Here is a 27,433-nt window from a genome sequence, read left to right as displayed (position 1 = left end):
GAAGCGAGATAAGAATTCTCATGCACATTTTTGGAATTTTATTGTTTAGAAATGTAAAAGGTTTATATTTTATTGCATAGAAATGTAATAAGTTTATAGGAAATATGGTTGAAGAGACTTTTTGAATTTTGGATTTGAACTTAATAATAGAAATATTTAATTGATACTCATGTCACTTCAGATTTTCTTTATATTTATATATTTCTAGATTTATTTTAATACTTTTTTATATAGAAATATATTTTTTATCATATATATTTTTTATTTTTATAAATATCAAATTTTGTTTTCTCAAATGGTTTAGTAAAGATTATTTGTATTACAATAGATTAAGTCAATTTCCTCTTCTTTCTTATAAAATGATGTTGTGTATAAATATAATTTGACATATACTAAGTTTTATGATACTTTGATTGAATTTTGGTTATCATATTTAATAATTATTTGTACTTTGTGCTTTGCTTCCAAATTTTCAAGAATTTGCATCAACCAGACTGTCTCATAGGTGGCATTGCATAATGCTTTCTACTTAGCTTCAATGGATGCCAAGGAAATAATTGCTTGCTTCTTATTTCTCCATGACACAATTTCATATCCTATTCCAAATGCATAGCCTGCGGTTGAATTTCTATCATCAAGATCTCAGATCCTATTCCAAACGCATAGCCTATGGTTGAATTTCTATCATCAAGATCTCCTTCCTAATCTGAATTTGGATGACCTATCCACTCAACGTTAAAATCATAATATCAAAATTAACAATCTCTTTCAATTATAGGACTCACTTTTCTACTTTCTAGTGACTAAAATGAGGCTTAGCTATGAATTGACTAAGCATACTACTCAAATATGCAATAACTAACCTAGTTGTAGTGAGATAATTCATACTTCCTGTTAAACACACATGGACAGCAAAGACAATATGAAAGATAAAACATGCAATACATTTTTTTATTAACATGAGATATACATTTATAGTACAAGACGTGACTCTTGGGTTTCAAATCCCAAGGTCTCTTGGACTGCTTTGGTCTATTCGGCTTCCACACTAACCCATTTAGGATTAGGTGCCCAACATTCCCCCCCTTAATCCGAAGGGTTATGTATGAGTCCAAGAAGAGAGCTGTAATACAAAATGTGCAAAAAATGCATGGCAGCACTAGGCTGAATGTGCTCTATGAAATGTTGGTATAAAGGGCGGTGGTTTAAGGATGACCACCAACACTAGAATGCTTAGTGCAGTTCCCGGAACTCTTCCAAAAGTGGCAAGAAGCTGAAGTCTTCTGCTAGAGGAAGTGCTCCTATTGTTTTGAAGAGGGAAACCTTCAACCAATAAAGGGAGGTCTCACCCCACATAAAAGGTAAAACTTCAACCTGAAAAGGGAAGTCTCAACCTATGATGGTTTAAGGATAACCAACAACTCTGGAATGCTTAATGAAATTCCTAGAACTCTTCCAAAACTGGCAAGAAGCTGGAGTCTTCTGCTAGAGGAAGTGTTCTCAATTGTGTTCCTGGAATTCTTCCAAAACTGGCAAGAAGCTGAAGTCTTCTGCTAGAGGAAGTGTCCCAGATTGCCAACTGAAGGCATGCTCAGGGGCATCTTTGTCTCTGGCTACAACTCTGAAACTGGTGTGGCAGGTTGTGGCTCAGGCTCGCTTGATGTGACTTTGAAGCTTGTAGATGACCATCATTTCCCCCCCTGTCAGATACAAGGTGAGATGATGGAGAAAACTCAGCTGCAAGACTATTCAATACTCTGGAACAAGTTCTAACATGTGTTTGGAATATCTTCTTGGCTGTTGATGCCCATTGCCAAGAAGCGATCCATCCAAGATGAATCTTTGTTCTTGCAGGATGTTTTTTTTTGAAGCATCTATGTGAAGAATGGCTAGTTTTATTACAGTGCTTACATGGATGAAGATCAAAACAATGATCTTTCAGATGGCCAACTCGGTCACAGTGTTGGCATTTTACGATCTGTTGTTGTTGTTGTTGTTGTTGTTGTTGTTGCTGTGGAAGAGGGGCAGAGTCTGGAACAGCTGAAGCTGAACTGTCATGAGGAGCAGGTGAACTGTCATGAATGAATCCAGCACTCTGAAACTGAATGGGCTTGGCATAGTCTAGAATATGAAAGGACAAGTCCTTGTCATATCCAAGACTAGTTCTGTGCTTGTTGTGGACAAGCTGTTCCCAAGGTCTGATGATGGGCTTGGGAAGTGCAGACTGAGTATCTGTATTTACAACTGCTGCTTTATTTGAATGAACTGTAACATTATTGACTTGCTGCTGATGGGTGGTTGTCTCAATGTTCTGAACAAAAACAGGTTCAGAATGATGTCTATTTTGATGTAGCTCTTCTTGTTGTAGCTGTGATTCAAGCTGCAAAAAATCAATCTTTTCCTGTGCATTTTGTAGACATGTCTGAATTTCTGAGAGAGATCCTTTGCTGATTTGTAATGTGTCATCAACAGTAGATTGTATAAGAGTTTTCATGAACTCTAATACTTCACTGATTCTAGCCATTTTTCTTCAATGTCAGATTTACACCTTAAAAATTGATCACAATTATTACTTAATGCAGAAAAGTAATATCCACTTACAGTACACAGCAATATCTTGTATAAATGTGCAACAAATGAATCAGGGAATCAATGCATATATATGTAGATGGAAACTATAATGGGTTTTAAATACAATGCCACAATTGGGGCAGCAGCAACTGCAAACTTGCTTGGATCCTTCAAGTACTCCTTTACTTTCAAATCAGAAATGATGACTATCAAAACTTCAATAATTATAACACCATGTCATGGGCATTGGAATGAATCTCTAGCATGCTAAAACAGCAGTGATAGACTTCCTTACATGTCCAAATACTTAGCAAACTGTATGGTGCTGGTCATATATACCATAGCATTTTACCATGACCTTTCAAGAGCCTTCCAACTACACACAGTTTCAGGAAAACCTCCAGGAGATTAGAGAATACTCGCTCCTGCTTCAGATGTATATGCAGCAAATTATTAAGGAGATTTGACTCTTTGACAGTGATAAAATCTGCCAACAAAGGACAACTCGAACACAAACTGATAGAACTTGATTTGAAGATGCTTTGAAACCAACTTTTCCTCTTTGGATAAGCTACAACCAACTCAACTTCTTGAGATAGGCTCCTCTTTCTCTATTTTTTTTTATTTTTCAATGTGCAACACCATAAAACGTTCAACATTATACCATATCAATTCACATAGAAATGGCTCAAATAACATTGTAACCATACCTACACCAAAACGGACTCGCAGACAACATACCACCGTATTCCAACTCATATTCAAAGCATAAAATCATCATTTTAACCAGCAAACAAATCCCTACCGAGATGCCATTATACAATACGGTGATGTAGAGGATTGATAACTATACTTACGCACTGAGAGCCGAGAACACTCTGCCACTGAGCTCTTCCGAGACTACTGAGGCACTATTATGCCGAGACTATTGTGCCACTGTTATATCGAAGCCATTGTGCCATTTTGCAGAAATATTGAGAGTCAAGACAACATTATATTGTGATTGCAGAGGATGCATACTTTACAGAGAGTCGAGACAGACCAGTGATAGAGGGTGCATATAAAATGTGCGACGAGCCATACCATACAACGAGACGTATCATGCCATATGGAAGTGCCCAATCATATTGTGACGAGATCAATCGATGACCATTTGAGCGAGAGTCAAAACCTGTGTGGTACCAATTGAGCGAGAGGATAAACCACAGAGAATATGTTATATTCAATTGAGAATCAATTGTGTGAGGGTTGTGCAGAGGAGAACACTCCAATAGATGGTCATACAAGTGTATCTGACAAGTATTTGAGCGCAAATTTGAGTAGAGGTCACCAAGTAGGGCCTGAAATTGACCAAGAAAATGAGCACAGACAGGGTGTAGAACGTAGGTAAAATTACAGCCTGATTGTTATGTCAAGACTATGAATGAAACATAATTCGAAATTGTGCAACGGTTGAGCACATATAGGCTTTGGCAGAGGGCGTTTATGTTCCTTTGAAGAATTACTTGGACGCTCAGTACTTCGGAGAGATTGGAATTGGAACTCCAGCTCAGACTTTTACGGTCATATTTGATACCGGCAGCTCAAATCTTTGGGTGCCGTCTTCCAAATGTTACTTCTCGTTGGCTTGCTATTTCCATTCAAGGCATCCGAGTCAAGCACCTACAAAAAGAATGGAAAATCCTGTGATATTCAGTATGGAAGTGGTGCAATCTCTGGATTCTTGTCTCAAGATTCTGTCACAGTAGGGGACCTTGTTGTGAAAGACCAGGTCCTCAGTATTCTCTTGTTCAGACCACTCCAAAAATCAGGGCGAGAGAAATATAGTCTACTGGAAGTACTCTGGCGTTCATAAAATTTTAGCTATGGCAACCAAAACCGTTGGTGCAGCTTCCCGTTGTATGAGAAGCATCCTTACTTGCGTGCGCTCATATTCATCCTCTGTCCAATCAACTCTAAAACTGGTGTAAAACAGCGCTTTGGCAATTGACAAAACAGCGCTTTGAAACAGCACTTATCAAGCTAGACAAATGTAAATTACTCCATCGATTGCGCTCACACAGAAGAGAAAGAACAAATCGATCTTGCTTCGCTCTCAAGCCAAAAGCTCAGCTCTGATTAATTATGCTTTCAGAATGGATTATTCTTCAGATATACATGGGGACATGGGCAATTAAACTGCTGGGTTCTACTCTTAACCCAAGTTTGACCCACGTACCGTCATTTCAACAATTAAGAATCATTAAACTTCGTCAATTGACACCGCCTGCACATATGAATATACAGACGACTGCATATATACAGAAATCAAACTGCAAATATATTGAATGATTATGTGATCGCCACGGCACCCAGCTTGTGCGTTAACCGTCTGGGCTCTTCAGGGCAGACAGAGTGCAATTCAGGGCAGCGCAGGTGTGGCAGAACGACAGAGGCGTTCAAGTTTAATGGCTATTCAAACACATTCAGTAACGCAGGTGAGAATAATCAGGTGAATTGTCAGGCAGTAGAGGCGCAGGTGTAATGACGCTCTTTTTTAAACGTATATGACAGTCAGAGAGCGATTATTGTATTCAGAAGAACAGGCAGGCAGAATTAATGGAGCGTTACAGGTAATGAAGACTAGGCCAGCACTATTCAAGGCAGCTCAGGCCGGTTGCTCAGGGAATAACAACATCTCATTTTTTAACTAAAGGATAAACCCTGAGGAAGAAAACTACACAGGCCACACATCATGGCTCTGATACCATGTTAAACACACATGGACAGCAAAGACAATATGAAAGATAAAACATGCAATACATTTTTTTATTAACATGAGATATACATTTATAGTACAATATGTGACTCTTGGGTTTCAGATCCCAAGGTCTCTTGTACTGCTTTGGTCTATTCGGCTTCCACACTAACCCATTTAGGATTAGGTGTCCAACACTTCCCAACAATTATCAATATAAAGTACCATTCACTTCTTTTGTTTCATCATCACTACTGAGCTTAACATTTTGTTCTAATGGAATAAACACTTGTTTACATTCACACATATTAAACTTCTTACACTCCATTGTATACTTTCCTTTTGTGATTAGTGTTTTGCCATCTTCTTTCTATACCTCAAGGCCTAAACAGTAATCTATTTAATTGACCAAGGTCCTTCATCTCAAATTCCTTTGACAATTATGTTTATATTTCTTCAATTAACTCATTATCATTTTTTATTATCATTAGATCATAAACATATAAAGAAATCAAAGTAATATGACCATTTTCATCCTTCTTCATATAAAGGTTTGGATCACCTTTACTTTTAATAAAATCTTTTTGAAAGAAGAGGGTATCAATTTTCATATATGACTACTTAGGTTCTTGTTTAAGTTCATATAATGCCTTTTTAAACATACAAATAAGGTGTTCTTGGCCATACTTTTCAAACCCGATACTATACACTCAAACCTCTAACAATGGGTGGTGGGTGGTAGTAAGGTCACGTGACACCCATGTGGCCTCCACATCACCCTACAATTCATTAAGAAGGGGGCTCACCCCCAAGTCTAGGCCATGCCTCCCAAGGTCATCACTACCACTGCGTTCATATTTAAACAAGAAAAAGAGGCAGTGAGTAGTGCAAGGGCTCCACTTGGCATGGTACCCATTGGGTTCCTCCCTTCAAGTGAGGCAGGCACTGAGGACCCAGATCTTCAGATAATAGTGGAAAAGGAGGGAATCAACCTACAAAATATGGTAGAAAAATGGAGAAATAAGGGTCTCGATGTAATTCTAGTTGAGCAGGTGGATCAAATCCAATACCCTTACCTAATGTGGGAGGATGAAAAAATTTATGGGCTAAAGAGATCACATGGGAAAATTGGGGAGATGGGTATCAGGGTTTCAAAATCCCAGATCCCCTCATTACCGAAGAAAACAAGAAGGAAACAGGGAAGGAAGTCGAACAATGTGGCCCTTCAGGAGCTTGGCGCAGTGCTAATAAACTTAGGTAAGATGAGAGATCTAAGATCTCCCCCTAATCCCCTTAGTCAAATATGAAAATTATAACCTGGAATGCAAGAGGCATGAATAGCCCCAGGAAAAAAATACAGTTGAAGAAGAAGATTAAAATGGAAAAACCAGATTTGATGTTCTTACAAGAAATGAAGTGTACAACAGATAAGATTAAGGAAGTCGATAGGAAGTTAGGTAGAAGACCTAGTTACTTAGATTTTGAAGCTCAAAGTAATGCAGAAGGACTTGTCACGTGGTGGAATCCACAGGTAATGCACCTACTAGTTGTAGAGGCCACTAGATTTTTTCTCTCATTAGAGTTGCCTATAATAGGTTTTCACGGGTCCATTATATTTACAAATGTCTATGTATCGCAGAGGATTAATGACTAACTAGGCTTCATTCAGGCCTTGAAGGACCTTAGGGGAAGAAAGCAGAATCTCCCTTGGATTATTGGGGGGGATTTTAATATGCTCACCTCATTGGCAGAAAAGAAGGGTGGTTTGAGACGAATAGATAGAGACTCTAAGACCTTTAAGAGTTTGATTGAGGAGGAAATTTTGACAAATATGGAGACAAGTAATGGAAGTTTTACCTGGAGTAATAAATGAGGAGGGCAGCATCAAGTAGCCTCTAGATAAGACAAATTCCTAATTTCTGAGGATCTGCTACTACAAGGGTTGGACATAGAGGCAAATATTCTCCCTTGTAGGGGGTCTGATCATTGGATGGTGGTGTTAACAATTGAACTGTTAGGAAATCCTAAAAGTAGACTATTCAAATTCGAGGCCTTCTGGATACATCACCCGTTCTTTATGGAGAACATAAAGAAATGGTGGAAGGATCCTCTCCCAATCTGGGGCACCAAGATGTTTAAAATGAAGGCTAGGCTGATATATATTAAAACCCAACTAAGGCATTGGAATAAAACATAGTTTAGTAACATCTTCCAAGCAAAAAAGGAATTGGAGTTTAAGATGGAAGCACTACAAAAATCTAGAAGAGGGGTATAGAGAGGTGAGAAGGAAGGAGGAATTGGAGTTGTCAAATAAATGGGAGGAAAGATGCTTATAAGAGGAAATATTATGGAAACATAAATCGAGAATCTCGTGGCTCCAGGAAGTAGAAAAGAATACCAAATTCTTTCACATGTATACAATCGAGCACAAAAACTGAAATAGAATTCTTAGAATTAGGGATGTATCAAAAAAATATTAAGAAGCTCACTAGGACATCAAGGAGGTGTTGGTGCAACACTTCTAGAAGATAACAAAGGATCCCCTGATTGATAGATCAAAATCCATCCAAAATATTGTTAGGCATATTCCAAGATTGATTACAAAGGAGCATAATCGAAATCTAAATAAACCTATCTCAATGGATGAAGTTCCTTAGGATGTCCAAGAGATGCCTAATGGTAGGGCACCTGGCCCAGATGGCTTTACCATTGATTTTTTTAAAATCCTTTTGGGAAGTGGTCAAATAAGTTGTTTTTGAAGTTGTGGCAGACTACTGTGACTCAACCATTATCCTTAAATCTCTAACTCCACGTTTATCACTCTAATCCCGAAGGAGGAAAAATCTAGTACTCCAGAGAAGTTACGACCGATAGCCCTATGTAAGGTTGTATATAAGATTATATCGAAAGTTGTAGCCAACCACATTAAAATGGTTCTTCCTATCCTGATCTTAAAAGAATAGTATGGCTATGTTGAAGGCAGGAAAATATTGGATAATGTTATCCATGCCCATGAGATAGCCCATTCATTTAAAAGTATGGGGAAGGAAGGAATGATAATACAACTAGACCTATCTAAGGCATATGATAAGGTCAGTTGGAAGTATATGGAAGCAATTTTAAATGCCTTTGGTTTTGATAATTGGTGGATCAGTTGGATCATGTCCTTGGTCACCTCCCCTAGTTTTTCAATTTTAGTAAATGGAGCTCCTGCTAAACCCTTTCTTCCTTCTCGACGATTTCGTTAAGGGGACCATGTGTCCCCCTTTTTGTTTCTTATAATAATGGAAGGTCTAAGGAGAGCGATGAAGGTTGTTACCAGGGAAGGGGATATCAAGGGCCTGTAACCGCATGAAGGGTGCCTAGAAAAAACACACCTGCAGTTTGTAGACGATACCATGTTACATGGTATTCCTATAGTGAAGGAGGCCAGAACATTCAAGACTATCCTAGGCACTTTCGCTGAAGCCTCAATTATGGAGATCAACCAATCTAAATCCATGATTTTCTTTTTTAATATGCATATTGCTATACAGAGGAATTTGACAGCCATCTTAGGGTTCCAAAGGAAGAGTCTTCCTTTAAAATATATGGGAATCCCTCTCACAGTCAGGGCTTGGAAGAAATCCAATTGGGAGAATATTGTGTCAGATCTGGAAGATAGAGTTAAATGTTGGACCTATAGAGCCTTAAACTTAGTTGGAAGGCTAGTTTTGACTAAAGGGTACTGCAAGCGATTCCAAGGTATCTGTTATCAATACTCCTGGCTCCCAAAGGAGTTTTGCAAAAGATAAGGGTGATCCAAAGGAATTTCTTATGAAGAGGAGAGAAAGACAAGAGGAAATGGGTGTTAGTAGCCTAGGACAAGGTATGCAAACCAAAAATTTTAGGTGGCTTAGGTTTACAGGACCCGAAGACTGTCAAAAGGGCATGTGGAGCTAAACTTTGGTGGAATTGGTTAAAGGAAGGTTCATCACCTTGGGCCTTGCTATGGAAGGTGAAATACACACATAGTTGGCACTTGCAAGACCTTGTCCGTATGTCAGGAATAATTAAAGGATTGGTGATTTAGAATTTGGCCTGGAGCAACATGGAAATCATACAAAAACATTGTTTTTAGGAGATTAGAAATGGAAGACCAATGTTATTCTGAGAGGATGCTTGGCAACAACAACCAAGTCTAAGAAAGGAAGAGTGGCGCCCAATTCAAATGGAAAATGAGGGCCAACACAGGTTTGTTTTAGGATAATCACGTACATATGTGGATCCATATTTGTAGTTATGTGAAATAATTTCAGTATGTGCATATCTATACGCGAGTGTTATATATGGTAAGAACATACATACGTGGGTCTGCTTCAGGGAAGTCACGTAAACATTCTAAGGTTTTGTAGTATGCCCTAATGATGATTTATTTGATCAGTTATGTTTTGATTGTTGTTGTCGGTCGATGATGTCTCTATTATAGTGATTTGTATCTGACAATATTGACCAGGGTTAAATGATGAATGGTATATGAATTGGTAATGATGTTATAGTATGTTGATCTGTGTTTTTTTATTGGTTCAAGTGTTATGTGACTCCTGGAATGATCTAAGTATAATTTAGTGATTGATGATTCAATGCTCAATAGTCTAAGATCTGTATGCAGATGTGACACAGAGAAAGTGTGTATATATGCGAGTCTTATTCAGTAAAGTTGTGTACATAATTAGATATTTGTTATTTCTGGTTAAGTTCTGCATTCAGTGATTTGATGCTTCATATTTCAGTTGATTTACAGTGTGAAAGTGTCTCAGATTCAATGCTTCAGTTTTTTTGCATTTATGGTTGATATGCATCCAATTTTAAAGGTGGTCCACATGTTGTGTTATGATTGTTTGACACATGAATCCATTATGAAATATTATGGAAAGTGGTTCACAATGAGCTGAGGGTAGTAGCCTTTAGAAAGGGGGTAGGAGCTCCTTTCGGTAGGAGACGGTGAATGAGTTCAAGGGGGTTGTAGCTCCCTTCCAGTGGGTTTTGGAGAACGAGAGAAGATTGCAGTTTTCTGCAGGTGGGTGCCTGCGTACTGACAAGAGTCTGCATCAATACAAATGTCCACTGGTTAAGGATAATCATCTGATATAATTCATAAAATTTCAGTAAACTATATATACCTTGGTTTCCTTCTCTGAAGTAGCATATATTTTGTAGAATATAAAATTAACAGTTTGAATTTAAAATATTGATTCACCCCCCTCAATATTTTTCCCAACAAGAGATGACATCGAAACTAACCAAAATGTTATTTTCTTCAAGGCATAAGTTTTTGGTTTTATGAATAAAGTTAGCATAATCTTTTATATAAAAGGGGGTGGAGCCTACAAATTGGTGAAGCTTTATTGCTAAATATCAACCAAGAGGATGGGTAGGGGATCTAAGAAACTAACACTAGGTTTAAGAGGGACCCCTGGTTTCTGAATTTTGGGCTGACCATGGACCCTACTACACAAAAAATGTGAAATACATGAAAAACATTGTTGCAATAATGTTTTTTCATGTATTTCACATTTTTTTGTGTAGTAGGGTCCATCGAAAGTATGCAACACGCACAATTAAATTATGCATCCAACGAGTGCTCCTGGTCGAAATTTGAGTAAAATCATATGGAGATAAGTTGAAAAAGTAGTTTTTTGTTTTTTCCCTCCAAAACTTGATGAGTTAATCTAATCTTATTTTATTATTTCCATTATTATTTTATAATATTCATATAGGAAGCCCATTTTTTATAAGCCTTTGGAAGATATTAATGTGGATTATTTCACTTCTATGCTTGAGAGTTGGTTGGTTCAATTGAAAACATCCCCAATCACTCGAGATCTAATTCAAAAAAATGATTTCTACACACCTCCAAAAATATATTGTTAGAGCCAAATGGGATTGGATAATACAATGAAAATGAAGACTAGGGGTTCAACCAAAAACCCACTAGCGCTACAATGAGGAGTCAAGGGCTCAATTTATAGAAAAATGAGGGAGGCGAGCCTCCAAGTGAAAACAAATAGGTTCCTTGAGAAAACGGCTAGATCCAAGGCTTGATCCATGTCAAAACATTTTGATCCTTAGATGAACTGCGTAGATTTCTATGAGAGAATTTGTTTGCCTTGAAGGAGGAGATGGATTGACCAAAATTTTGATCCCAGACCACAAAAATATTTTTCATAGTTTTTCTCATCGAGAATCTCTTATTCAAAATAATAATCATGGACCATCCTTTTAAAACATTGATTTTGTTAGGTCATGGGCCTTTTTTTCTAGACCATCAAAATTTTCCTTTTCCTCTTAGTAAATAGAATTCCCACAAATTTTTTACTTGACTTTAATATTTGGGAATTTCCATCTTTTTTTTTTATCATTTTCACTTGGAGAGAATTTTAGTTTCCTCTCATTTTATTTTCTGGCTAATTTTTGGCTAATTAATTGCCAATTTTTTGCCGAAAATTGGAAAAAATAGAAAATAAGGGGTTAAGGCACATATTTTGACCCTCGGAGTGTGTCTAATAGAAAGTTGAGGTGTTGAGGTCTAATTTTGAGTACTCAATACCCCCTGGAACTTCTATAGACAACACTTTTTTTTTACATTTTACATCAAAGAATTATTAAAAATCTCATATAGTGGAAATTTTTAATAATTAAAAGTCGACACTTTGACATAAACAAATTTTGTGAAACTTTAGACATGATCTAGTATGGTATTTTACATTGACTTTATACACTAAGAGTCACCTAAGACTTTACCATCAAGCCTCACTCTAGCTTTGGGGGATATTTGTGAGGAAAACTTAACCAATTATTTAGTGTTGAGAAACATAAATAATTAGCTAAGGAAAAAAACTCCCTAGAGTGAAAACTCTCTAGAAAAATCCTAGGCTACCTAGGTGTGTTACATGACTTAATTTTCATCATACTAGAATCATTTTTACAATATCCCTAAAGGCTTGGATAATTTGTACCTTATTTTATTAAAGCAATATAATCTGAATTTGTGCACAATTATTTTATGATTTGTTGAGTTCGTGAATGTGTTACGGGAATACTTATGAGAGAAGGAAACCCCCCCTTCATATTAGAAGTAGTGCCTGAAATTATATATTTTTTGTGGTAGATTAGATTCAGATTCACTTTGTGTCTTGTAGTTTCCATTGAATTTGATTTACTGTTGCATGTGTGATGTACCAGTAGTTCATTATTGCCATTAATTTTCTTATAGTATTTGTGGTTTTATTAGAAATGACTCAATATAGATCCCATGCTGAATAAATCACTAGTGTCAATGACCCTCTAAACATAGAACTTTCAGAGTTGCATCTGTATGCAATCCCTTGTCTATTGGTTTCATTAATTAATCATTACTCACGATGAATGATATGTTGAGGATGCTAGTATTTGTAACACCCTCCTCCCACATCTACCCAAGTAATCATCCAACCAGGGTAAAAATGTGACAAAGAGTTACTATGATATGATTCAAATCCATATGTATCAGTTAAGGAAGTGGAATTGACAGAACACAACCAACCTGACCTTCTACACATGCAACAGAACCCCCATGAGCCATCCAACCCTTCTAGGTGAGCAACCCCTAAGACAACATGACATTTTACTTCATTAAAGCCTCATTCGCTCCCATGACATGGTATTGCATGTGACTAGGACCCTCTATTCGCTCCCACAAAAAGGCATGTCTGCGATTACGAACTTTTCCAGGTAGTTTGCCAGCTACTCTGGATTTTGTGCCACGTTTTCAAGACCAGTACTCAGGCCACTACCCAAAACTCCATGAAACTTTCAGAAATGGAAAGTAACATAAAAAAAATGATACAAATGTAAATACTTGAACAAGGACTTGACTAGACCCCCACTAGGCATGACATACATTTCGTTAAACATGTCACAAATATGCATTCTACAGTTTAAAACAACATATTTGAGCACAGGGGTCTCACGCTTATCCGAGAATCGGTAAGAAGCATTGATGCCTAATCATAACAATTGGATTACCATCTATTAAGCCATATATTCATTATACATTCATTAATTAATCAAAACATTATGAGATCCATACATTCTCACAGCCATAAAACTCACTCATAACCAACATATAACCAATAGAAATATCAAGGATATAACAACCATATAAACAAGTATATTTACCCATAAAATACCAAGGAGAAAGAGTCCTTATTGATTATTGCATAGGTCGACCAGGAATGAGACTTCCACAAACCACCCAACCATACATTGGGCTGAACCAAATCTTTCTTTCAACCAATCACCCCCGTGCCATATTCCAAGCATGAATGTGGCATCTCATAAAACAAATCAATCAAAACCAAACCAGGGCTTCCATAGGCCAAACCAAATAAACCCTCAACCAATGATTCCACCTCATGGTCGAACATCACTCACCATCACTAGATTGGTCTCTACCCAAGTTGTCCAGGGCTCCAAAGAGTTTGTTCCAACCAGGGCTTCTAGGACTAGTAACTCAACGCATAGTTGTCGTTGGGCTTCCAGAGCATTTGTCCAACCAGGGCTTTGAGGATTAGTAACTCAACCCACCAAGGGCTTCAAGAGCATTTTTGAAACAAAGGCTTCCAGGACTAGTAACTCAACCTAAGCTGTTACAGGGCTTCAAGAGTGTTTGTCCAACCAAGGCTTTCAGGAACTAATAACTCAACCCACAACCAAAGGCAAATGAAAACCAGTCAGAAAACAAAAGTGAAACCCACAACACCATGACTATCCATGATATGGCAAGGCTGGGAAAAACCACTATCAATCTAGGCAATCCTCCATGTCAATGACGGATCATGACCAAATAACCACATGCATATGTCATGCATGCCAAAAGTAGTAAGGAAATCATATATGCAACTCGGTATTTGCAAGAAAAACCTGTTGTAGCTGCTAATCTCGATGTCCTCTTGCGCTTTCCTTCTGTTCCTTTGCCTTCTTACTCCAAATCCCAAGTATGGCACACTCCTCCAAGAGTTCTCCAAGAAAAACTCTAAGTGTCTAAGAGTATGTGAGAGAGAGAGAGAGAGAAAATGAGAGCTCCAAAACAGAACTGATCAAAAGCCATGAACTGATCCTCAGAAGATTTATTATTAATGAGGCCTCTATTTTCGTCAAATTTTCATTATTTTATTTCATTTTCCTCCTCACATGCAACCTATGACCTTTCACCTCCCTTTTCTTCTATTTTCCATTATTTCCATAAATAAAATGCCAATTAATGCCACTTTTCCTTTCCAAATCCATTGCCTTTGCCAATTTCCATAGCCATTAATAAATCGAATGAATACCCACTAGGATGTTTTTCCCAACATTCAGCTTGGAATACATGTCCCATGACGAAGGTCTTATTTTACCTTTATTAATTTTTACATGGATTTTTGACCAGGGTTGTTACAATATTATTTTGGCGATTTGTGTTTTGATCAAACGTTGTCAATTTGACAGACGAAGTGGATCCAATAGAACACTATTGAATGTAATGATACATTCAACTAATATTTTTTCCTTAGAATATCCACTATTGGATGAGGAGTTGATTTAAGAATGATTTTATAGTTAATTTGTGTGTGTATCTTTGAGATTTGTCATGCATATATAGTACATGGTACCTCACAAATATACTAACTTGGATTAACAATAAACATACCAAATTACTATTGTATAATTTTCCTAAATTTTTTTCATCTATCACAATGTCCTGGCATACCACTGTCTCCACCTTGTTTGGCTTACCTCACATGCACTTTCACCATTTTCTTCACTTTCCTTCACCGCTTCTAGGATGAGCGTCAAAGGAAACCACTTCCTTTGACTACATCACATATGATACTAGAGCTTCATGGGATATAGGAGAGGAGTCATTTGCCGAAGAGATAGTTAGGGAGAAACCATTATCAGTGGAATTAGAAATAAAATATGCATTAATCACAACATCTCTGATCGAGACTTTTGTAACTGCGTTCACATTAGGACCGTTAAATGCATTGCTTTCCTTATTAGAGCCAAAATCCTAAGGTCCATAATGTAAATTTCCAACATAGAACTTAGGATCGTTAAATGCATTGCTTTCCTTATTAGAGCCAAAATCCTAAGGTCCATAATGTAAATTTCCAACATAGAACTCCTCCTGCACTCGAAAAGCCCAACCTTTATGAGGACTAGTGTCATAATCAATGAGCTCGAAATTTGAATCCTCTATCACCACATGCTACAAATTTTAGGACAGGAAAAGGCATCGAGAAAATGAATGACACACCCTCTCTAAGTTTCACTAACCACCTACTCACCTGAGAACTACCCCTGTAAAAAGCCTTCTTAAAAAGAAGTGAGCTTTAACCATAGAAGAAAAATCAAACTTATTCTCTTGTGGTCCTTTAATCATGTTATATACATCAATGCATGATTAATTACATTTATAAAAATAAATTGTATTAATATAATATTTATTACTGTGTTGAGAGCGGTACTCTACGACTTATAATAGGGGAAATGTTGTTAAACCAGCATAGATCCATCTTAAGTACAGATCTAACATGAGCGGAGAGGGATCAAATTTCTTCACATGCAAACTTCTTTAGAGTGAAAAATACAATGTGTAATTTTTCATTGTTTAAATTGTATTTTTGAATAGGACCAAATAAACATTTTAACCAAAAAAAACCTATTTTTTCATGATATATATATATATATATATGATATACAATGTATACATAATTGACATTAAAATATTTTACTTAACATATACAAAGAGACATTTTATCAAAGCAAATTAGTTAACATAGATCTATTAAATCTCCTATTGAAATATTTTTGAAAAGTATAATGTTTAAACACTTACTCACATTTTTTAAGCACATTTTATTATAATAATAATTATTATTATTATAGACCACATTATTTTTCTATTTAGAGCACGTGTCAATTCGACTGGACAGACAGACGAACAAACTTACACATCCCCTCAGACTGGGTTGTAGAATGAACCTCTCGGCTCAATAACTTGAAATAGTATAAATTTAAGTTTTAAAAAATAAAGTGCATTGAAAAAAAATAAAAATAAAATACAAGTGAAATTAAAAAAAAAAAAAAAACATGTTAGCTTTAAAGTAAATTTAAATTTACATTTTACTATTAAAATTGAAAGAAAAAAATATTATTTTATGTCACTAATAACACTAATAAGATTTACTTTAAAGAAAATATAAGTTTATTTTAAAATGAAAAAAATAAATTTGGATTTAAAGCAAATATAAATTTATGTTCTTGCAGAGAAGTTCAAAATCATGGTAAGCCCAAAGGGGAAGTAATATTTAAATATCTTGATATTCAAATTATGACAACCTTGTACTTAGATCTTGATCCTTTGGAGTTTATAATAAGAAAAATAATGAATATTTATCTATGCTCATAATTTATTAATAAAATAAAAAATTAAAATAAAAAGTTAATTAGTTGGTATTGAACAAAAAAATATTAAAATTTATTGCGTTGAGAGGAGCTTTCCATCCAATTGGGAAAAATAAGAATTTTGACTTGTCAAATTACATAAAAAATAATAATTAAAATAAAATTGAGGTAAAATAGTCAATTTACTCTTAGGAGTTTTTGGGATCTAGGTTTGACAACCCATGCTTTTGTTAAACCACTTGAGCCAACCCATATATATATATATATATATATATATATATATATATATATATATATATATATATATATATATATATACTTTTGGCAATACACACATCTATATATTTTACTAGCCTAGTCCATCTTAACTCCATATCTACCAAGAGGAGCCCACAATCTCGAAGCTTGACAATTGTAACTTGGATTTCCAAAAATTCATGCTGATTTTTTTCAAAAATCATGCAAAATTTTTCATTATTTTTCAGGTGAAATTGTGGCCTCATAAGACTACATCTTTTTTTAATAATATTGAAAATTAAATATTTATTTTTGAAAATTAAATATTATAATTTACATTGTTCAATGATAAGATTAAATATTATAATTTACATTGTTCAATGATAAGATTAAATATTATTAAAAATAGATATTTATTTTTTAAAATTAAACATTGTAATTTGTATTTGTCAATTCTAAAGATAAATGTTATAATTTGTCTTGAGAAGGACTAATACTAATTATTAAACTTTTAAATAAAATATTAATTTTAGAAAGTGAAAAATAAATATTTTTATTTCATAAAACAAAATAGAAAAATGTATAATATCTTTCACACATATAAAATGAAATTTATTATTATTTTTTAATTTATTTAAAAATATAATATAATTTTAATTATGTATTATATTATTAAATTTGATATTTGAAATATATTATTTTTTAATAAAAATTCATTTATTTATGATTTTTTAATTACGGTATTATACTTAATATGAAAAATATTGATGATAATTTCTTTAAAAAATGTTTAAACCATCTTAAATAATGAACTATCATTTAATGTATATTTTTCATGTGATCCACTTTTCAATCTTGCAATCCATTTGTTATGACTTTTTAGTGTTTTCCTCCCCATTTTAAACTTCTAGATTTTCCTGTGGTGCTCTTAATTAATTTTTCTGGAATCTTGAGAGGGTGTTATATAACTATATGTTATTAATATAGATTTTGTTATTAATAGATTTTTTTTTAAATGTTTAGTGTTTTGTTGTTTTGAATTCATATATTTCTTTTCCAATACATGATAAGTCATAATTTTTAACTTGGGGTTAGGCATACAAACACCTGAACAAAATCTCTATAAGGAGAGCTTAAAGCCATCCATCAAAATCTTCAAGGAGAGCTTAAAGCCATTCATTAAATTTCTATTGGTCGATCTATGTTTGATGGAAGATGCATGGAATATTTTATTGATTATATTATTGATTTTCTTTCTCGTTCATCCAAGGGTCAACCACAGAGTTAATAGCTTGGTAATAGTTAACTTTATAGTTATCCAAGAAAATTGACCATCTATTGGACAGAGGTTTTTAAAGTAAATTTTGGTTGGTATTGTGTAAATATTATAAGTTTTGGAGTTTTTAGTTGTGGCTTAATAATTTTTTTTAATTGTAATATTTTGTTATTTAAAATATCTTTATCTTTTTTTTTTTTTTTTTTTGTTTATATATATATTCACCATCATTTCTAAAAATTTACAATTTAAATTTGTGATTTCAACAAATCTCTTCAAATTCTCAACAAATTAAACTGAAAAATATATCTACAAAATATTCAAAAATCCCTCCAAAATTTTTAACAAATTTAATTAAAAAATATGAAAAAACTTGTAACAAACCAACTATGACAATAACTTGTAACAAACAAACTACGACAATAATTTCATTTCAATGGGCACAAACGGAAAAGGAGATATGTCTGAATGCTATTGAATTAGAGGAATAAATAACTGTCGTGAAAGACGATAGAGACCGAAATGTTAATTGGGTTAAAATATATTACACATAAACGTAATGTGGAATTCCATCTCCCGCTCCTTTGCACGGTTGGTATATGGCTTTACATGTACATCCCTTCATTTCATTACCTATAAACTTACTCCCTCTATCCATATTCCTTTTACAAAATTAACTACCGTCAAAGTATCTTCCTCCAAATTCATCGCCATCTATCCATATTCCTTTTACAAAACCACCTACCATCGAAGTATCTTCCTCCAAATTCATCGCCAGATTGGCACTCTTCGTAGTTCCTTTGCCATAAAAAAGCTAAACCAAAGCAAATCCAAATGTATCTTGACGCAATTTGGCAGGCGGGGGGCGACCCAATGAAATTATTATTGTTTGCTAAATTTGGAAAAGCTTAACCTCTCAGAAGAAGAGCACAGGCCAGAGCCTCCAACTCTTCGCTATTTTCTCCAGTTTTGTCAAGATTTCTGTATCTTTAGAGGACCTCCATTTGTGGCGACGAATTATCACTGGGAGACACGGAAAATTCACAGTCCATGGAATTAGCGAAACCACAGGCGTTCTCCTCCTTCACACCAAGGACTCGAGGGTTATATGGCTGGGGGATCATATGGTAGGGTGCAGGGAGCTGATGTGGATGTTGCCTATACGATGAAGCAGACATGACATGATAAATCGCAGAGGCCGATGCTGATCCGGATGACACATGGCTCGCCAGCTGTGCTTGCATGAATGCCAACTCCACCTGCAAACTTGCAGCCTGTAATACATTCATGACACATATCTTGAGTCCAGAGACACCTTCAGAACCGATTTCTAAAAATATAAAGAACAAGAAAATCTCTGCAAATATAAAGAACAAAAAATGCATCTGCAAGAAAATTTCTGCAAATATAAAAAACAAAGAATGCATCTGCAGACGCTATGGACATGTACACATTGTATAAACTTTCTCAAGAAGCAGTGAACATTTAAGTTACCTATTGCTGCATGGTGTAAATGTGTGCAACGAAACCATAGACGAGATGTCATAATCGTGCCTCTTCCATGATTTTCATACCAAACTTGTACAGAGGGCGGGAATGGCAGCCTTTCGCTGGACCCTCCCGGCATCACCATAGCAATTGACGAAAGAACATCGGCTGACTAGTTATGGTTATAGAAATTATATTTTTTTTGGGTGGGATTTTAAATTCAAGCTCAGAATTAAAATTCAAATATGTTTGCCATTAAATGCATACATTCTATATATTGCATCCTAACATTCAAATTCTCTGGTGGCGACGGTTGCGTTCAAGGCCGAGACTGAGGCGACAGAAAATTCCTCGATGCACATCCATAATTAGTGCCTCGTCCGTATTCGCACACAGGTCTATGGTCATCGACATCGTCCGTATTCGGATGCAGGGATATGGTCATCGGCATACCATGTTTATTTATGGTGGAAGGGATGACGGCGACGTCACATCGGCCGGAGAATCAGCCGGAGAATGGCGACCAGGAATCTCAAAAGTCGCACAGGTTTTTCCCCTCATGTATCTTTGATAATGATTCCTTTCGCAGGACTTATCGCCTCACATCCAACGAGTCTCTATTTCAAAAACCATATATAATATAGTCAACGACTATTTTCCAGGATTTTCGAGTCCTTTTTAAGTGTTTCCTGAAATTTTTTTTTAATATTTTTTCTCAGCAAATTCTTTAGTTATATTTTATGCAACTACTTTTTAATTTATTAAAATTTTATTAATTTATTAAAATTGTTTTATATTTTTTTATGTTTTTATGGCTTTTAATGTTTTTTAACATTAAATTTTTTAAATGCTTTTTGTTGTAGCTTTTGACGACACCTTCAACACAAGTGTTTTAGGCGACATAGAAAGCCTCTTAGAGACAGCTTTTGGGTTGATTGTAGACCTGTGCCTATGACATATTAAATAGAGGAGTGCATGGAACATTATGAGGGGTTTTTATTGCACTCCAATTGTCACGTAAGTAAAAAGAGAATAAAGGTGGGTTGGTTCAATAGTCTGTCATGCAAGTAAACTCAAGTCGATACATGGATCTAAATTCTTAGGGGGTAAATCGGGCCAACCTCAAAGAGAAATGTCTAGTTCTAGTGGCCGACACACAATAACAGGAAACTTTATATTGAAGTTTTAGTAAAGTGAAGAGGAGGAAAGGAAGGAGGGAATTTGATGTAGAGGGTTGTAAATAGCACAGAATCCTAAGCAGCAATGTTTCAGCCAAAGGATGGAATTCGATACATAGGGTTGTTAACAACACAAAATCCTAAGCAATGATGTTCCAGAAGAAGTATGGAAGAGAGAGGAGGTGGAAAGATAGAAACATAGGAGTGCTTATTGGGTTTTCATACCAGGTATAACATGGGTACCCCTATCACCAAACAATGTGAGTAAATCTGTGCTCATACAGGTACTGCGGGTTAATCTAATAACACAAGTAAATCTGTAATATACATAGGTATTGTTCTCTATTTAGCAGCTCGGATAAATTCGTGAATTAGGGAGAAACCAACAGTGTCATTACACTATTTCAAAGAAGGAAAAACATATATGAAATGAGATTACAGAAGGGAAAAAATATTGCGCATTGATATGCTTTGAATGAACAGGGAGTTTCATTAATCCAATATGTGTCCAACATACCAATCCATTTACATTCAGCAATATATCACTCAAGTCCCTCATGGACAGACAAGCAGAACAAAGTGGAATCACAGAAATCCTGACCCCTAGGTGCAGAATTCTGGAACTCTTTCTAATTGTTTCTTCCCCCTTTTATAATAAGAGGGGGAACTTGGGTTACATTTACAAAAAAATATCTTCGCCAGAGCTCCAACTGTTTGCTAGATTAGCTGTCTCAGCGTGCAAGGCTCTACTGCCCAACATCATAACAATCGAGATCTGGTCCCTTCTTGAAAATAAATAGAAATTACATAATAATTAGAAATCAATAAAACTAAAAGATGAGGGAGGAGGTATCCCTCTTCTATTCCTGTGAAGGCCTCTGATCAAGCCACGTCTCTGTGTTGGAGTGCCTTTCCTGCTTTTTGGACGATTCCTGACGCCTTCATTTTAATTATCTGACTTCCCCACTTTCTAGGACTGATAACAATTGATCATGGTTTACTTGTCACAGAGTAAAAGCAGAGCTTGTCAGGGTAGTCCTTTACATTTACAACTGAGTGGAGATGCATGTTGAGTTATTAATCTTCCTCAGTCCCCCCATACTGATTTTCCCCTGCGCCATGCTTTTATTTAACACTTCAGCTGCTGACCCATCTGCCTTTAAAGCTTTGTTCCTTGTTCCCAAGGCCTCACTGTATCGGAACACTTTGCACTAAAAGGAGTCATAGAACAACGGGTCCCGATCACCCTTTGGCCCCCTTTGGCTTCACCCTCATTATGCCTTTATTTTCATCTAAACAGGGGCTATGATCAGGTGCTTAACCCCTTGGGTGCTAGGGCCTTCGGGCTCCCCTCTGGGGTCTCTTTCCTTTTTTATTTCAAATCTCTCATACTGGCAACTTATAACATTTTACCTTTGGCATTTCCCCTTGACTCTGCGATCGCCAATCTACGGAATCGGGCCCACCAGGATATCGCAATCACACTGTCGAATAGAGTGTTGAATGAGCATGTGGCCTTTAAAAGGGATGGACCCAACAAACTCTTAACTCCATTGTATAAAAAATCACATCTGTGAAATTCCCGTATATCGCAATCACAAGCCGGGAGGGATTTCGGCTAAGGAGGAAACTTTCTTTTGCACGGTCGTTGATTATGGGATTGATGACGTCATCAGTGCCATGTGGCACCTCTTGAGTGGTGACATGTGTCACCCAGAAATTCCCCCATAGGACCCCTGAAAAATCCGAATCAGTGTACCACGTGTCCTCTGTACCGCCACGTCATGCTGACGTTAGCTACCATGTGGATTCATCTGGACCAATGGCACTCTACCACATGGCCCCCTGAAGGAGAGAGAAAAGGGCCCATTCGCCCTTGGTTTTTCCATGAATTCCTTTTTTAAACAAAATCGGCCCCTCCCAGTGCTTTAACACTAAAGCCCAAATTATCGGCGATTTTGCACTATCAGCCTATTTCACCCCCCACAATTCCTTAAGGATGGTCTGTTGGACCCGCTGATCATCGATTTTCTAGTATTGTGGGACCTGTGAGAATGAAATATCGCGGGACTGCGAGATGTGGCACTGTGCTCAGGGACCAACCGATTTGCGATTTGTGATATTGACTATCGGACGATCGCATATTTCACTGCTCTTCCCTATTGCCACTTGAGAAAAACGTCGATTTGTGATTCCGATGAGCTCTTAGACCTCCGATATTGCTTTCTCCTTCCCTTTAAAGGCAACAAAACCTATGAACTTTCACAGACCCTATCTTTTGATCAATAAGTCCATTTTGGGACTTCCATATACCGTTGGAAAGCTTATTCCAAGCACTATGAAATGGAGATGATCTGATTAAGCTTTGAGGGATTTGGTGGCTTGGTAAATGGATTCAAACTTCATTTCCCTTCTCATCCTTTTCACAGCTGAAAACACATTTAGCAGTGAGTGACAACATTGGCTCCAACTGGGGACAGTGCCTTCCTGGAAAGGTGTTGAGAACCTGCAAACCAATATCCTTCACCATTGGGCATGTTGTCAGAAATATATAGACTTACATAAAATCTCCATGAAGCTTTGTTTGTAGGGAGTCACTTCCCCCTCAAACTGAAATGCATAAATAAAAATTCTAACCAGTAGAAATTAAATGCTTATCTAGTGAGCTTATTTATATACATTCCTTCTTATGCACAAGGCTCAATTCTCCTAAGTGATTTCAACCCTCTAATGGAGCCAAGTTAGTATTTGTGTGCTAGACCTAATGCCTTCATGCTGCTAAAATTTAAAAACGAAACAAGCATGCACCATGAGAAATCTGCAAATAAGAAGCTTTGATGCATACTCCAGAACCAACCTCTGATGCTGGCTAAATAATATTCTCATGTATTCAGATACAAGGTCATGGAATTGACAAGGAATGTTTGCAGATGCCTCTTTTTGACAAACACTTTGCTGACCAATGTCTTCTTGGTCAGGGCAACCACAAACATTGTTTAGCTCCTCAGTCTTAGAGTTTTCAAGAAAAACTTGTTGTTGATCTTTTACTGTCCAATTTTCAAAGGGCCAACCCTCTTGGAAATCTGTAATAGATTCTTCATTGTCTGAACTGTAAGATTTGTAGATCAAAGAATCTACTGAGAAGTCATGGTAGGAATCCTTCTACAACAGACAATAAAAGACTCTGTGTGGTCCTTAAACTTTGGGTTCTTCTTGTAAAACTTGTTGTTGGGAGCTTTCTCCCCACTTGCTGGTAAACAATTCATTCTGAACTTCTGTGACCATCTCGTCCTCCTCTTAATAATATGAATCATAAATAGGAGGAGGATCTTGATCTTGTTCGCCAGCTGAAGGGTGTGCATTGTAGACTGGAGCCTCTTTGCTGACCTCCTGGTGGGCCTCCTCTTCTTGTGTAGCTTTCAATAACTGGGATTATGGTGTTGGAAATAATACTGAGAGGGGGGGTGAATCAGTATTATCAAGCAATTTACCAAATCTTCCTTATTTGATCTTTTGAATTATTCTTGCATATCAGTACCATAAAACAATGAGCATGAATAAAGAAAATAGACAGTCACACCAAAGAACACAAGATGTAAGGTGGAAACCCAATGCGGGAGAAAACCACCTGCTGCAATATGTCTCTATCTTCTTTCAAGAAATTCTTTTTACAATGATTTTGTACTGGTGTAGTCCTTTACCAGCACGCAGGCTGCAACCTGCAGAGAGTTACAACTCTCTCTCGTTTTCCAGTTTCTCCTGGAAGGGAGCTACAACCCCCTACTTCTTTTCATGAAGAATCAAATGATCAACAAGTTATAACAGATACAGTCCACTACAGATATCGGATCAGTAATTACAGAAATAACCCAGAACACCTTATGAACAGAAATATACAGTCAACAGATCATCTTAAGACAGGGACGCATATTTTCTTTCTGTGACCTGCGACTGGACGCAGTCTACCTTCCACTGTTCTGCGTGCCGACGCACTGTTCCTTTATGCTTTGCTGCGACCGGCGCACTCAGAAACACTATCGCGCCGCGTCTTTTGCTTCAGAGACGCACCCAATAACACAGTCGCGCCGCGTCCTTTGCCTCAAAGACGCATCTGAGCCTTTACTGTACTGCGTCCCGGCGCACTTTCCCTTCACTGAACCTGCGTCCCTTCAGATATAAAAGATATGAGGACTTCAGAACCAACCCAAACACTCAGATCCACAGATCTGATCATGCGCCATAGAGATCACAGTCCATTAGAAGATTCGCCTTCATAGATCTGGACTAGATCTCACCAAAAGATATTCAACCAAGATGATGCATAATCCAAATGAACTCCTTTGCTTTATATAGGCAAGCTTCTCCCCAAAACATGGAACAAAACCACGAGCCGACACCATAGAAACACAAAACCGTCGGCTAGATACCACACAAGAAACCCCCACGTGCTTTTCTCTGCCTTGAAATGTGTGCACTGGGCGGACGCACCTCCTGAACGGCTGGCCTGCGTCCCTGGACGCGGATTCTGTATGGTATACCTGCGGGGACGCACTTGCTGAACATATTTCCTGCGTCCTTCTTGATTTATCACCTGAATGGGTTTGCCATCAAGGACAACACCTGAATCATAATGCCAACAATCTCCCCCTTTGGACTTGATGGCAACCACATAATCTTCAGCTTCATTCTCCCCCTTTGACATCAAGGGCAAAGGGTATGCTCCCCCTATGCTCATGCATCTCCAGATCTGTAACCAGAAATCCATCATGAAGGAGATAGAGACATATTGCAGCTATTTCCAAGATCTCCTTCTCCATAATGCCAACAATGCATTATGTGCTCCCCCTGAGCCTATACCACCAATAGGAAGATGATCAACAGTAAGATGATGCATCAACAACCCCCAGCTTTTGCCTGAGGTATTCAAAAGTGTCCCTGGGCAACGGTTTGGTGAAAATATCAGCAACTTGTTCCTTAGAAGGAACATACTCCAACTTGACCTTCTGTTCAAGTACTTGTTCCCGGAGAAAATGGTACTTGATTGGTATGTGCTTGGTTTTTGAATGCATAACCGGATTCTTTGAGATGCTGATTGCACTTGTGTTGTCACATAAGATAGGGATTGGAGGAGTACAAGTGATTTGATAATCCTGCAAATTCTGCATCATCCAAAGGAGTTGGGTGCAACAAGATGCAGCAGCAACATATTCTGCTTCAGCTGTAGACAAGGCAATTGAACTCTGTTTCTTGCTGAACCAAGAGACCAGTCTGGGACCCATAAAGAACGCACCACCACTTGTGCTTTTCCTGTCATCCATGCTTCCGGCCCAATCTGCATCTGTATAGGCATGAAGAGTAAGATCTGTATCTCTAGGATACCATAAGCCATAATTTTGAGTCCCTTGAAGATATTTGAAAATTCTCTTCACTGCTTGAAGATGAGTCTCCTTCGGATTTGCCTGAAATCTTCCAACTATTCCAACTGCATGCATGATGTCTGGTCGGGTACCTGTCAAATATAGTAAACTTCCAATCATAGATCTGTAGGTTGGTTGATGTACTGCTGCAGATTCATCATTTGCACTGAGACTACATCCTGTGACCATGGGTGTACATACTGGTTTTGCATCTTCCATGCCATATTTCTTCAAAATATGCTTGAGATACTTGGTTTGAGATAAAAAGATTCCTCCTTCCTTCTGTTGGATTTGCAAACCAAGGAAATATGTCAGTTCTCCTAGCAAGGACATTTCAAATTCTTTCTGCATGACTGAGGCAAAGCTTTGACTCATAGCTTCTTCATTGCTGCCAAAAATAATGTCATCTACATACACAACAAGTATTAGCAATTTGTCATTTTCAACTTTTATATACAGATTGCTATCTGCTGAACCTTTTAAGAAACCTTGTTGATGAAGATATTTGTCCAACCGGTAGTACCAAGCCCTTGGAGCTTGTTTGAGACCATAGAGAGCCTTTTTCAAACGGCATACAAGATTTGGATCATTTCCAAGAATGAACCCATCTGGCTGTTCAATGTACACTTCTTCTTCCAAGTCTCCATTCAAAAAGGCTGATTTCACATCCATTTGAAATACTTTGAAGTTCTGAAAACTTGAGAGAGCAAGGAACATTCGGATGGCCTCAAGTCTTGCAACAGGAGCAAAAGTTTCTTCAAAGTCTATTCCTTCTTGCTGCGCATACCCTTTACAGACGAGTCTGGCTTTGTTTCTAATTACTTCTCCATTTTCATTCAATTTATTTTTGAAGACCCATTTTGTTCCAATAACATTCTTATCTTTTGGTCTAGGAACCAGCTCCCAAGTGTTGTTCTTTTCGATTTGCTCAAGTTCTTCATCCATTGCTTTCACCCAACATTCATCTTTGCATGCCTCTTTCACATTTTGTGGTTCGGTGGAGGAAAGTAATGCCAAATAGCTTGAAGCTTCTGCAACTGTTCTTCTAGTTTGTATA

The sequence above is a fragment of the Pinus tabuliformis genome, chromosome 4_1, assembly GCF_031772625.1.
Source record: "Pinus tabuliformis cultivar Carrire ecotype Pingquan chromosome 4_1, CPIR1, whole genome shotgun sequence".
Lineage (NCBI taxonomy): Eukaryota > Viridiplantae > Streptophyta > Pinopsida > Pinales > Pinaceae > Pinus > Pinus tabuliformis.
This window is presented reverse-complemented; position numbering follows the sequence as displayed.